Below are 12,783 nucleotides of genomic sequence, written 5' to 3'. Positions count from 1 at the left end.
CCTCCCTCGCTCAAGCCCCACAGGAACAAGGACAGCCGGGACACGCCACGGGCGGCACGGCCGGCACAGGGAAGCCAGCCGGGGAAGGGAAACGACACCACTACTCAGCCTCGGGCACCTCGCAGACCGGCCGGGAGCGCTCCAGGAGCAACGCAAGGGGACAGGACGGTGCGCGTGGCTTCTCGAGCCACCGCACGGGCGTGCACACGGGGCACAGGCACTCCCTCTCCGCGGAGAGAACCGACCCCGCGGCAGGACAAGCCGCAGGAGGAGGGGAACGGGATCAGAGTGCCACCCTCCACGAGCGAGCAAGTCCCCGACCTCGCAGCAAGGGCAGGGAGAGCGCAAGTCGGGCCCGGAGGCCGCACCCCTGCCTCCCGCACACCACCGCCTGGCGGGGCGGAAAGACGAGGGGCCCACGGGCAGAACGAGAAGAGCGGTCCCATTCGCCATGAACGTCCGTCCCTCGTCTGTCGCAGCTTAGGCCCGGGCCCGAAGGATATCGCAAGGCCACCACATCGATCAACATGTTCGCGGGAGGAAGTGAAAAAGCAGCCAGCCACCCGCAGCGCAGCACTCGGGAGTGCTGCGTGCCCAAGGAGCGCACGCCCTCTGTCTCGGAGAGGGCCGAGGTTGGCTTAAGTATCATAGCCAGGTACCACACAAAAAAGGGCACGGCGGCAACAAGAAGCAGAGGGAAAAAAAAAAAAAACGAGCGAGCGGAGCAAGCAGGGCCCGGGGCCCCAACCCGCCCCCCCAAAAGCAGCTACACCAACGCCAAGGAGGCCCAAAGGCACTCGGGGAAGTGGCCGGGACACTCCAGGCTCTGCCATCACCAAAAAAAAAAAAAAAAAAAAATCGCCCAGCGGCACGCGCCCCGAGCGGGACCGAGGCGCGCACGGCTCATCAACGCAAGGGTGCCCCCCACTCGGGAAGAGGGGCGGGAAAGGCCAAAAAAAGCGCCAGGCAAGGGAGGGAAAAGAAAGAAAAAACTACCGACGGGATGAGGGTCGGAGGGCCAAGCAGGTACTTGCCACAAGGCGTGGCCGACTTCCTCAGGTAGAGGAAATGCCCCACCGGGCCCCCCCCCCAACCAAAAAAGCTCCTGGGCTCCTTTTCTCTTGCTTTCTCTGTCCCAAACTCTGCCGAGGGGACAAAGCCCCAGGCAGCGGGATAGGGATGCCACTATCCGACCCGGAGCCCCCCCCCCACATTCGGGAAGAGGGGAGGGCGGGACCCCGAGGACCGGGCAAGAATCAAAAAGCAGAAGAGGCGAGAAAAGCTGTCGGAGGGGGCAAACGCCGGCCCCCCGGCCCGGCGAAGGTCGCGGGAAGACCACCCCCGTTGGCAGGTGGCAGGCACCGCAACAACCAGCCACACAGCACCACGAGCCACCACAAGGACAGGACCTGCTCAGGGCGGCGGGAGCCCGTGGGGACACGGCGGCAAGGAGGCGCAAGTAAGTGCCGGTAAAAGCCCCAGCACACAGCATCCGAGAGAGCACCCCAAAGTGCCCGCTGACAGCCACAGAGAGAGCGTGTCAGCACACTCCTGCAGGTACAATGACCCCACGTCGAGACACGAAAAGCAGGTCATCTGGCAAGGGGGGGGTAACTCAATGACGACGCAGACCCCTCGGAACCAAATCCCGGCACATCTGGCCCCAACACCTCCCCATCAGAGAGACACACGGAACTCGCGGGGACAACTGGTCGACCACACAAGGAGACAGACGTGAAGAGCAGGAGCGAGAGCGGGGTAGGGGGCACACACCTGCCCCACTACTTCGGGCACGCAGACGCACTCGCCCCGGTCACGCACGGCTTTATGGCACTGTCGGTAGGGGGCGTCGTCACCGGCAGACGCACGGGGCCGGGGCCGGGGCCGGGGCCGGGACGCCAGCACCCACACGGTACTCGGGGCAGGCTCGGCTCCGATTCCCGAGGTCGCCAAGAGGGAAGGAAGGAAGAAAGGAAGGGTTGAGAGGGGCCGAGGCCGAAGAGGGGACCAGCCCGGCGCTGCCGCCTCCCGAGGCTGGCTCGCCTCCCTAAGTGAACAGGAGGGCGAGGCGTCGGGGACTAGACTTAAGGAGGCAGACGTGAACAGCGGGAGCAGGAGCCGGGTAGGGGGCACACACCTGCCCCACTACTTCGGGCACGCAGGCGCACACGCCCCGGACACACACGGGTGGGCAGGGGTCGTCCTCACCGGCAGACGCACGGGCCCGGGGCCGGGGACCCGGCTGCCCGCACCCACACGGTACTCGGAAGGTGGCGGGAGTCGGGGGCAGGCAGGCTCGGCTCCCTGACTCCCGAGGTCGTCCTCTCCGTGTCCGTTTTCCTTTAGGCAGGGGCCCCGCTCGCGCTCGGGAGGCTCGCCTCGGACGCTCCCGAGGCTTCTCGCGCGGAGAACGCAGGCCTCCGGCCGCCGGGGATGCCGGAGACCATGCGTGGCCGACAGCCGAAGCCCTCGCGCGCCCGGCAGGCGAGAGGCACTTCACTCGGAGGGGGCTCCGACGGCCACCCTGCGCGGGGGTCCGCGGCCGGGGCCGCCCGATCCGCGCCTGCCTATCGGCTTGGCTTCCCCCACGGGAGAGGGGGGAGGAAGGGAGGGTGAGAGGGGCCGAGGCCCAAGAGACCAGCAGTCCGACGCTGCCGGATCCCCAGGCTGGTTCGCCTCCCTAGGTGAAGAAGTGGAGAGCAAGGCGTCGGGGCCCAGAGGGGACTACTGGTCGACCAAACAGAGCTACCACCCAAGCGGCACCCTCGGCCAGGGAGAGCGGTGACGCGCACCCCAACCCCATACCCTCCTGCAGGTGCAATCTCCGACCGAACAGCGGCCCGGGCGACGCAGCGCCGCCGCGGTCAAAGTCGTACTCGGCACCCGGCAGAGGCGGCCCCTCCTGCCGACACTCTACACCAGACGCCCGCCCTCGCTCGCTCACTCACTCGCTCGGCTGCGGAGGACGAGGGGACTGTCATATACAAGCGGACGCCAGAGGGAGCATGACAACCGCCTTCCCTGCACCGAATCCGGCGAGTTGGCTCTTGCCGGCCGGCTCTGAGGCTCCGCACTCCCCCCATCCCCACGGCCCACGGTCGGGACCCGCAGCCAGACCCCCTCTGCAACACCCAGAACGGCACAAGCACCACCGGAGACCTAGACTTAGATCGAGCAGCCGCCGCCACCACCACTGAAAGTGAAACTGGGACGGGATTCACCCGAACGAAGCGGCCCAAGCCCGAGAACACGGACGAGAAACGGGAAAGATCCGGGAGGCGGGGCGGGGGGGGGGGGGGTTCCACGGATGGTGAGGTCACAAGCCAGGAGCCCTCCGATAACACCTTAAGCCCAGTTGGGCAGCAGGAGGGTGCCTGCCTGCCTGCCTGCCTGCCTGCCTGCCTGCCTGCCTGCCTGCAAACTCAGTCAATATCCAATATCAAAGGGGAGGAACGGGGAAGGGAGAGAGGGAGGGAGGGAGGGAGGGGGAGGGAGGGAGGGAGGGAGGGAGGGAGGGAGGGAGGGAGGGAGGGAGGGAGGGAGGGAGGGAGGGAGGGAGCAGAATAGCGGAACAGACCGAGAGCGAGCACGTCTCCCAGAGAGAACGGAGGCCTTCGTCGATGAGTTGATGAAGGAGCCAACGAACATCGTCCCCAAACTTCGCAGGGTCCTTTCAGGAAAACCATAAACCCGCACAGACAGGGAAAGGGGAGGGTAGAGCAGAGCGGGGAGGTGAGCGCGGGAGAGCGGGACGACAGGAAGACAGACAGAAAGACAGAACGGCAGAAAGAAGGAAAGAGAGAAAGAAAAAAGAAAGAGGGGGTCAGGCAGGGAGGGAAGGAGTGAGGGAGAACACAGAGAGGCTTCTTCTGACAAACACAGAGTAGGTGCGCGGGTCACGCACTCACAGCACAAGTCTGAAAACCCACGGAGAAAGTTGAAAACAAGATGGGGAGAACGTGTGTACTCGCCCATCACTAAATCAAAGGAAAGGGCTGGGAACGTGGCTTAGTAGTACAGTGCTTGCCTAGCATGCACGAAACCCTGGGTTCGATTCCTCAGCACTACATAAAAAGCCAGAAGCGGCACTGTGTGGTTCAAGAGGTAGAGTGCCAGCCTTGAGCAAAAAATGAGCCAGGGAGGGACATTGTTCAGGCCCTGAGTCCCAAGTCCCACTACTGGCAAAAGGGAGGGGGAGGGAGAGAGAGAGAGAGAGAGAGAGAGAGAGAGAGAGAGAGAGAGAGAGAGAGAGAGAGAGAGAGAGAGAGGAGAGAAAGACAGACAGACAGACGGAAAGGAAAGGAAAGGAAAGGAAAGGAAAGGAAAGGAAAGGAAAGGAAAGGAAAGGAAAGGAAAGGAAAGGAAAAGGAAAGGAAAAGGAAAAGGAAAAGGAAAAGGAAAGGAACAAAAATCAAAGTTAAACCAAACCAAACCAGAGCAGCTGCTGGGGAACGGGGAGGGGTGGAACTACACTATGCCCTGCCCAACCTCTCCTCCATGTGCTCCGACTTCGGTCCAGACAGCTAGGCTTTTCTAATCGGCTCCTCTGTAGCAGGATTCGGGGCAAGGGGCAATGAATCGAAATCATACAGGCATATGTTTCAGGATGGAGGCACGGCTCAAATGAAAGCGCTGCCAGCCCGCCCTGCCAGCCAAGTAAGAAGACCCTGACAGGTTCGATTCCCGGCAGCACTGGTGGTACGGTGGAGTCGGTCCACAAAGCCTCCGGGGACGCGCGGTGCGCGGCGGCGGCGGCGGCTGGAGTTTCCGCAGCAGTTATGCACACACGAGTAAGCGGCGGGGTCGGTGGGCAGTATGACACTTGTCAACTGCATTGCCACTCACGTGCCGTGCCTTTGGAGGGGGGCAGCGGGGAGTGAGTGGAAATCCAGGAGAAACGCACACACCACACAAACCCGCCCAAGCAGAGTGGAGGGGGAGGGAGGGGTTCCTATGTCGCTGGGGTGAAGGATGGATTGCTAGATAGCACAGTCCCGGTGGCCTTTATTTGGGGTCCACAAAGGGACGTATGCAGAAACGCAGGGTTGCAGGGGCGGGGGGGGGGGGTCCGCATCGCAGGAGGGGTATAGTGTCAGAGCCTGGGGCATGCCAAACACCCCAGTCCATCAAAAACAGGTAGAGCGCCTGTGCGCCTGTGAGTCTGTGCGCCTATCCACAAGGGAAGTTCACTCGTTCAGTTAGAAGTTCACTCGTTCAGTTAGCAAAAGAACAAAAATTAGGCCATTTGCAGGGAAATGGACGGACGGATGGATGGATGTGTGTGTGTGTGTGTGTGTGTGTGTGTGTGAGAGAGAGAGAGAGAGAGAGAGAGAGAGAGAGAGAGAGAGAGAGACAGACAGAGACAGACAGACAGACAGACAGACAGACAGACAGACAGAACCTAGACCAAGCAAGGGAAGCCCAAACTCAGAAATACAGACAGCAGACAAACAGACGAGGGCGCGTGTACATTTTCTCTCATACGAGCATGCTAGATCAAAACTCTAACCTATACAAGACTCTAGACAATCACAGTCTGTCAGAAGGTGTAACTCCTGTGAACATTCACGATACTGCACATAGGACGTGTTATCCAAAGGAATGACAGGGACGTCGGACCCTGGGTTTTCTGTTGGCATTTCTGGCAGCGGCGGGGCGGCGTTTCGTCGAGCTTTGAGTCTGTCTTTTCCTTTTTAACTGGGACAAGGGTAGGGGCGCAGAAATTGAGCCAAGTAGGGTGAACAAATGCATCCGTGGTACATGGCAAGCACCATATGGAAAGTTACCTGTGCAGTTTGTGAGCAGGGATGGGAGGCGGGAGCCGGGGGAGCAAGCAAAAGAAGGGGTAGAAGGGGTAGGAGAAAAGAAAGGAGGGGAATACGGGAGGGAGGGAGGGAGGGAGAACACTAAGGAAATGTACTGATTACTGCACTTATGAGATGTTAAGCCCTCTTTGCAATACCTTGAGATCATAGAACTACGGAACCAGTTTAAGGGGGGGGGGGGGGAACCCTCCTTGTAAATATAAAGGCGCCATTTAGCCATCGGACACCTCACCCAGACAGACCCCTTTCCTTGAAAGTGTGATAGGAAACCGTCTGTCCCTCCGTCCCTCCGCCCCACGCCCGTGCCTCCCTGCCTTCATCCCTCTCTCTCCCTCTCCGAGTAGATAGGATCAGATTACAGGCACGGGACACTGGACCCCCGACTCCAAGAAAGTTTCCCTGTTCGCTGATGTTGTTTCCCTTTAAACAAAACAGCAGAAGAGAGCCGGTGCTGCCACGTCACTACTCTCGCGAGAGTCTCCCGTCACCATTCTTGGCCATCAGCCCGCCGTTCCGCACATTGTCCGTTAGGTGGCGCCCCAGGAAAAGGAACAACGGCCGACCCAAGAACAATCAAGAGAAAACAGGCATCGGAAGGGCCCCGGGGTGCGAGTGGGGAGAAAGGCGCCGATTGATTTTTCACTCACTCACTCACTCACTTCACAGCATGGGGGAGGAGGGGGACCCGAAACCAACCAAACGAACAAGCAAAAATATCAAAACCACTTTCCCAGCTGGACACGTGAACGAGCTGACCGTCAGTCTTCCCTCCTCGGGGCCCACAGTCAGTTCCTCCGTGGAGGTGTCTCTTCACCACCCGAAGAATCCTACCCGATGGAGGAGGCCTGCTGCGGGGGATGGCACAGGCACGCACGCACGCAGGACCTCACCGCAGCTCAGTGCCTAGATGCCTCTGACCCCCATGATCACGAGAGGTCTTTTCCCTTTCTCCTTTGTTGCTGTGGTCATGTTTGTCTGTCCTGTTTGGTTTAGTTTAGTTTTGTTTTGTTCCTTTATCCGTGTCTGGGAGGGGCACAGAAGTGGAGGGACTAAGGGTGAACAAATGCTAAGGAGGTACTCTCTACGCAGTGTATTGGAAATGCATTACACAACTTGTGGGTGAAGACAGGAGGGAAAGGCCTGTGAGAGAGCCAGGGAAGGAGTGACACTGTCCCAAAAGAAATGTACTGGGTGGTTCTGGGGAATCTACTCTCCTTGTAACTGCAACCCACTCTTTTGTGCCTTCTGGGACTTGGACTCAGGTCCTGGGCACTGTCCCCGAGCTTCCCTGTGCTAGCATTCTATAGCATTTGAGCCACAGTGACACTTCTGGCCTTTTATTATTATTTTTTCTCTGTGTGTGTGGTACTGAGGAATGGAACCCGGGGGCTTCATGCATGCTAAGAAGGCCCTCTACTACTGCTGAGGCACATTCCTGCCCCCTGTAAGATTCTGTCACTATTATCAGCCTTTTTTTTTTTTTTAATTAAATTTTATCTACAAGCTGTCATGCAAAGGGGGTGCAGTAACATAGTAAGGCAGTGACTACATTTCATTTCTCGTGATATCTCACACCCTCATTTTTCTTTCCCTTCCCTAGACCAGGTAGGCATATAGACAATATGTAGCGTACCAAAATCATACACAGTAAACAAGTAGGAAATTCACGTAGAATCAGTCTTGTTTTTTCTTTCTAAACACGACACGGAGGAGAAATTATTCCTAAGGAATAGGTTTCCCTTAAAAGTATATACTCCCTTAAAAGTATACCCGAGCCCGTGCCAAGTTATCTGTGTATTTCTAAACTAGAGTTATCTGAGGGGCAGCGAAGGACCGTAAGCCACTTCTGCCGTGGCAGCATTAAAGCAAGAAAGCGACGCAAAGTACCTTCTCATTAACACACGTTCACTTATAAATCTGCACACAGAGGACATTAAACTTTACTAATGCACCGAACTGCGATTAACCTACGAAGGAGGCAAAATAGGAAAATCGGGGATAGAAAGTTTGGTTCATCTTCACCCAGTAGACCTTCTAAAGCTAAAGTGACATGAGTAACCCACAAATGTTTGTTGTGAAAATGCATACATACATACATACATACATACATACATACATACATACATACATACATACAGGAGTAGATGGAATAAAATATGATGTCCTTCTTTTAAAAAAAAAAAAAATGCCCAAAAGCCAGGAGTGGAGCTGTAGCTCAGCTGGTAGAAGAACCCTAGTCTCCAGGGGAAAAAAAGCTCAGGGAGACCACCTAGGCCCCAGAGGCATCTTAGGGCCCCATACCAAGAGTGACTGGAGATTCTTTGATTCCTGCGCCACGTTTCTAACAAACACAGATGTTTCTCCTGTCATTCCTTTGGAGGGAAGGGTAGAGGGAGAGGCAGGGGCAGGGGCAGGGGCAGGGGCAGAGGCAGAGGCACAGGCAGGCCCTGGCCTGACCTGGGCAAGAAGACAAGACAAGGCCCTTGACCTCCTTCCCCCCTTCCCCTTCTCTCTCCTCACTCCAGAGAAATCAGCCACAGGACATCACACACTCACAGTGATGGAGGGGCCTAGGGCAGAGTCCGGGCATGCCAGCCACCCCCATTCTGTGCCCGGAGCGACACTCCACCGGCAGGGGGCGGGTGGTAGCAGCAGTCTGACAAGTTTCAGCTAGGAGGAAGTCAGTCGTTTGCTGCCGCAGGGGGTGGCGGGGGAGAGAGGTGAGGGAGGTGAGCCCGGCAGAAAGGAAAATACCAGAAAAGGCTGACTTTAGGACCAAAGAGGCCAATTTCATAAACACAGAGGGAAGGGTGAGCCATTTCCCTGTGGCGTGCACGTGTCTGTGTGTGTGTGTGTGTGTGTGTGTGTGTGTGTGTGTGTGTGTGTGTGTGTTACAAAGTTAGAAGTGCTGAGGGCTGTGCCGCCCCGCCCCCACCCGGCCAGAGAGCTCTGCTCTGTGTAAACTCGGGGTGGGGGTGGGCCGAAGGCTAGCCGAGCAATCCGCTCCTCCTGGAACTCTAGGCCACTTTCCTTTGTCTTGTAAATGTTCCCATGGCAACGGCTTAACAGCCCTGCTGATAAAAGGGAAAAGGGAAAAGGGAAAAGGGAAAAGGGAAAGGGGCTGGGGGGGGGGGGTGGGGACGAAGGAGGAGAAGAAGAAGAAGAAGAAGAAGAAGAAGAAGGAGGAGGAGGAGGAGGAGGAGGAGGAGGAGGAGGAGGAGGAGGAGGAGGAGGAGGGAGGGAGGGAGGAAGGAAGGAAGGAAGGAAGGAAGGAAGGAAGGAAGGAAGGAAGGAAGGAAGGAAGGAAGAAAAAACGCCTGGCAGGCCGCAGTTGAGGCCCTGAATTCAATGGCCACTAACTAAATAAAACGGTTTTAAGAAAATATTAACGAAGAGTCCTAGGCATGGGGTGAGCAGGCCTAGGCCCCACCTATGAGATGTGTGTGGTGGGGAGGGGGTGCTGTGTTCCATTCCCAGAAAGAACCACCAGGAATTCAGAGACAAGACACCTTCCTAGTGAATGAATGAATGGGTGAGTGACTCCAGTGAAGGCACAGACACATCCACCTATTTTGTTTGCCTTTCAGTCCTGCTACCTGTTAGCATAATCACCCTCGTTTTAGGCAGACAGCCTGCCTTCCTCTTGGGTGACCCACAAACCAGGCCCGCCCGGTGACAGTCACCGGTTCCCACCCAACCTGTTGTTGCACCGCAAGCATGTTCTGCCCCGGTCCCTCGGCTATTTCTAGTGCCCAGATACAAAAAGTAGCGTCCCACCTAAGTGCCAAGACCTACAATGTTTTCACAGTCGCCCATTCCCACCTGCAACACACATACCCCCAACCCTAAAAGCATCAGCGACCTATTTCTGTCACAGTCAGGATGCCAATTCCCCGTCCCAGAGCTGTATTTCTAATGTTTAGGTAGTAGCTACAGAAGGTATAGTCCGAGCCTATGTGTCAGAGAGAGGATGCCGCCCCCCCCCCCCAAAAAAAAAAAAAAGCTGGCTATAAATCATCTGAAGAATGTCCTGTCCCAGATGTCTGGTATGTCCAGTGCCCAGCTGTAACAACATAAGACTTGCCTTTCCCAGCCCCTTCTGCCTTCAGCCTCCCTGATACTGTATCACTAGCCCCCTGACTGAAACATTTTAAAATGTTTCTTTCTTCCACAAGACTGTGTGTCCATATGGTTTCTGGGCTGGTGCTTATACTACCAACAACTGTTTAACACACACACACACACACACACACACACACACACACACACACACAATGTCAAAGCCCACCCATAGGTACAACCATGAATGGAAAGCACCCACAGGGTTATCTTTTAAATCCTGTTAGAAGCTCAAGCTACATAGTTACTTTGTTTCTTTTTTCTCCTTGTCTTTTCAGGGTTTGGCTTTCCTTTCTGCAGGTAGCCCTTAAGCACTGTGCGCCTCCCTGTCTGTTTCTCCCCTAAGAGGATGTATATCTTGTTTTGGCGTTCCACTGTGCGTGCGTGTCCAGAGCAGCTTCATAAAACAGGTCGAGATTACTTCTCCAAGGAGCCAAAGCCCCCCTTTGCAATCCCACCATGAAGTGGTCGCAGTGGCCTGGTTTGAGTGTAGGCATCAACTAAAAAATTACCTCCTTTAGCTTGTGCTTTTATTTCTCCTCTTTTCTTTTCCTTCCTAAGACTCCAAGCCCCCCAATCCCCCACCCCCGTATCCCAGAGCTCTCTATCTCTCACCTTTTCTTTCTCTGTAGTTTGAGCCCTGACTTGTATAACCCCATGAATCTCTGTGTCTTTTTTCTTTTTCTTTTCTTTTCTTCTCTCTCTCTCTCTCTCTCTCTCTCTCTCTCTCTCTCTCTCTCTCTCTCTCTCTCTCTCTCTCTCTCTCTCTTCTGAGATCTGGTAACCTGGTGGAGATAAAAACTTAGGAAGAAGGGACTCTGGGGCTATCCCAGACGAAACCCCAAATGTTATGCCGAGTCGCGAGACCACCAAGAAGGCCACCGAGACTCAGAAGTTCCGAAATGAATGCAAAAGCAAGGCAAGACTTTATTCAAGTGGGTGGCGTGGCGGCTCGGGCCTCATCTTACCCGACACCCCCCCCCCCCCTCCGACATAGCGGAGGTTAGGAGGAAGCCAGGAGCTGCGATTGCACAGGGCTTATAAAGGCAAAAAACAAAGTTACAGCAGTCAGGTGTTCAAGCAAGCACGATTAGGGCTCAGGGCTCGCGATGCATTCTTGTGGCGGTTAGAGTTAAGCATTCCCAGGCGGTTGGAGTTCTTGACCGGGTAGGCCCTAATAAGCGTGCCCTGGGTTTGCTCATAGTTTAAGCAGACAACAAAACGGGGGCTGCCTGAAAATGGGGTTTATTTTAACTCTTCATTCCACCCTTCGAAGAGAGGATGAAAAGGGAGGGAGGAAAGGAGGTAAGTAGGCAGAGAGAGAGAGAGAGAGAGAGAGAGAGAGAGAGAGAGAGAGAGAGAGAGAGACAGACAGACAGACAGACAGAGACAGAGACAGAGATAGAGACAGACAGACAGAGACTGTGAGTGAGAAACAGGAGCTACTCCACATTAATTATATTTATTTATTTATCTACCTACCTACTTTATTGATTTATTTTTGCCATTCCTGGGGCTTGAACTCAGGGCCTGGGCACTGTCCCTGAGCTGCTTTGGCTCAAGGATAACCATCTACCACTTGAGCCACAGTGCCAATTCTGTTTATGTGTTACTGAGGCCTAGGACCAGGGCCTCAGGTAGGTTAGATAAGCAAGCACTTTACCATTAAGCCACATTCCCAGCCCCCCACCCCCTGCATTCTTTAATAGAACTGTCTTGTTTGAGTGAGAAGTGAAGCCAGATAGCCTGGGGCTTGGTTATCACGCCTGAGGCCCTGGGTTGGATTCCTTAGTAACACACACACACACACACACACACACACACACACACACACACACACACACACTGTATTCATGCCCACATGAGCTAAAGAAAATGTAAAGTCAATTTAAGGCCTTGCTTCTCTGTTTTGAACATTAATGCTCGTGAGCAAAATGGATGCCAGCTGCGAGAGAGAGAGAGAGAGAGAGAGAGAGAGAGAGAGAGAGAGAGAGAGAGAGAGAGAGAGAGAGAGAGGAAGGAAGGAAGGAAGGAAGGAAGGAAGGAAGGAAGGAAGGAAGGAGAAGCTGTCGGTTAGAATCCTTAGCACAACATAAACAGAAAAAAGGGGGAAGTGGAGTGGAGTTCTGGCTCAAGAGGTAGCCTTGAGCTAAAGAAAAAGGAAAAGAAAAAATTAACAAGAGCAGCAGCAGCAGCAGCAGCAGCAGCAGCAGCAGCAGCAGCAGCCGCCAGTGTTCCATCCTTTAGTCCAAGACCCAGGACTGAAAAAAAGGTGTGGGACTGAAAACAATTTGCTCAGACAGACTTGAATTAGCAGCGTGTGATGCAAGGGTTGTCACAAGCTCAGGGATCATCACAGTACTGTACAGCAGCACCGATGGCTCCAGGCGGGCGGGCAGGAAGGCAGGCAAAGCAGAACTCGGTTCGGCCACGTTCCGGGGCTAGCGAAATCGCAGAGAGAGCTGTCGCTTCACTTGCTCCCTTGCTCTCTCGCTCCCTAGCTCGCTCCGTCCCCGCCCGCCGGCTTGCTTCCCCTCCCTTCCCCCCCCCACCCGTGCAATGGTACGACGGTGAGCGCGCGCCATCTAGTGTCCGCTTTCTGTAACTACAGTGCTTGTGAACACCAGTTTCCTCCCATGAAATGAATGAATGAACCACAGGCTTCCTACTCAGCCCGTGGGGTGATGCTTTACTAGCGAGCGAGGACTCGGTGGAAAAAACGGCCACATGGCCTTCTCTTCCAGGGCGGGCGGCTGCACTGCCAGCCGTTTCAGCGAATGACGTGATCATCCAAGAAAATGAAAATAATCAATTCTTGTGCTCGGTGGGCTGTGTGCTT

This window comes from Perognathus longimembris, unplaced genomic scaffold (genome assembly GCF_023159225.1).
Source record: "Perognathus longimembris pacificus isolate PPM17 unplaced genomic scaffold, ASM2315922v1 HiC_scaffold_6177, whole genome shotgun sequence".
In the NCBI taxonomy this organism is placed as follows: domain Eukaryota; kingdom Metazoa; phylum Chordata; class Mammalia; order Rodentia; family Heteromyidae; genus Perognathus; species Perognathus longimembris.
Note: the sequence above shows the minus strand (reverse complement) of the source record.